Genomic DNA, 1614 nt, shown 5'->3' on the forward strand with positions numbered 1-1614 from the left:
CGCTGCCAAAAAGCAGAGCAGCGAAGCGCTGCGTTCCTGTTCTGACAGTGCACCCTCTGCTTTTCGTCTTGTGCTTCCCCCAGTAGAAGGGACCAGTACAGGTTTGACTCTCTGCTCACTCTTGCATGGAAAACGCTGCCTCACCCTGTCTAAACTGGTGCTGTTAACCCTTTAGCTGTCACTCGGTTTTAGCACTAAAACCTCCCTGCGTGCACCGTGGTGGGAAGAATTTGCTCGGCCACAGAGCTGTTCGCCATCCCCACGGCTCCATAAATCCTCGTTACAGATAAAACATCCCGAGCGCTAACGACAGCCGTGGCCGGAGGTTCCGGGTGCCGTTCCGGGTGACTCGAAGCCCGCTTGTCCTGCCAGCTGTTCGCCATCCCCACGGCTCCATAAATCCTCGTTACAGATAAAACATCCCGAGCGCTAACGACAGCCGTGGCCGGAGGTTCCGGGTGCCGTTCCGGGTGACTCGAAGCCCGCTTGGCCTGCCCCTAAAGGGTGAACGACACGGTTAGACGCGCCCAGGCGTCCTGACTGCCACCTCTGCGTGTTCCGTGTTGTCTTTGGATTCCCAGCGCGGGCGTAATGTGTTCATTAACTCTCTATCAACTTTCCCAACGTGTGCCAGGGTTTGGCACATACGAGTGCCTCAGTGCCTGAAGGAAACCACGGGGAGGTCGTTCAGTTCTGGTGTGTTTAGATTAAATATTCAGGAGACTTGGGGAAAAGCAGATTTTCCTCCAGGTAACGCCTCAGGTACTGTTTTCTGCAGATGCATCCTTTGCTCTGTGAGACATTATAAATATTTATTAGAGGGAGCTGGCTTAAACGCTTCCCAAAGCACGGAATACCAGGACGAGCAGGGTACCTGCCCACGGGAGCCACTCGGGAATGTGTCACGGGGAAGAGCTGGGGAGAAAACAGTAACCTGCAATCGGTGCCGTTACACAGTGCTTAAAATACTCAACGTGTTTAGGTGGATCAGGGAGATTTCGGCGCCAGTCCTGCGGAGTGAGAGCCGGGGTCGCTGCGGGTGACCTGTGGGGTGTTGTTTCCTTTGATCTAAAAGTATCTGGACGTAAATCAGCAGCACAAAGGATTCGCGGCCTTCCAAAAGTCCTGTCTTAGAAACGCCCAAGTTGGTTCTACAGACCCCCGTCCTGCCGGGCTCAGGCAGGCTGTGCTGCTTAGGGACCCGCTTGTCCCTTAAGAGTGTTTTTGCTGGAGGAATAATAATATTAAGGAGCTTTTTGGTACAGCTTTTTTTTTTTTTTTAGGTGAAAAGCTTCATTTTTATTTAAAAAAAAAAATAAAGACAGCTCAGGAAGCAATGAAGGACAAAGTTGTATCAGACCTTCAGGTAGGGTTTGCCTCAGTCCGTGCTCCGCTGGTCTGGGGCAGAGCTTTCAATGCAAAGTGCCAATTTTTTTTGTGGTCTTAACAGCCTGTTTTGGGGGACAGTAGCTGTTTTCCAGTCAGGGAAATTCAGATCCTGTCAGGTAAACCCTCAGGAGACTCTGGCATCGCCTCAGAGCCTGCATTGAGGGCTGCTTTAGCTCCTGGGGACCTTTCCAACCCGAGTGCTCCGCCCTCCAGCCTCACACCAAA

General features: G+C 52.3%; 1 protein-coding gene across 1 annotated transcript in view; it reads left to right on the plus strand.

Moving 5' to 3' along the window:
* The window catches only part of EWSR1 (EWS RNA-binding protein 1), a gene marked incomplete at both ends in the record, with an annotated part of 8320 nt that overhangs the window by 3790 nt on the left and 2916 nt on the right, over window positions 1–1614 (plus strand). The gene's annotated exons all lie outside the window — the stretch shown is intronic.

The sequence above is a fragment of the Buceros rhinoceros genome, unplaced genomic scaffold, assembly GCF_000710305.1.
Source record: "Buceros rhinoceros silvestris isolate BGI_N320 unplaced genomic scaffold, ASM71030v1 scaffold31724, whole genome shotgun sequence".
NCBI lineage: Eukaryota > Metazoa > Chordata > Aves > Bucerotiformes > Bucerotidae > Buceros > Buceros rhinoceros.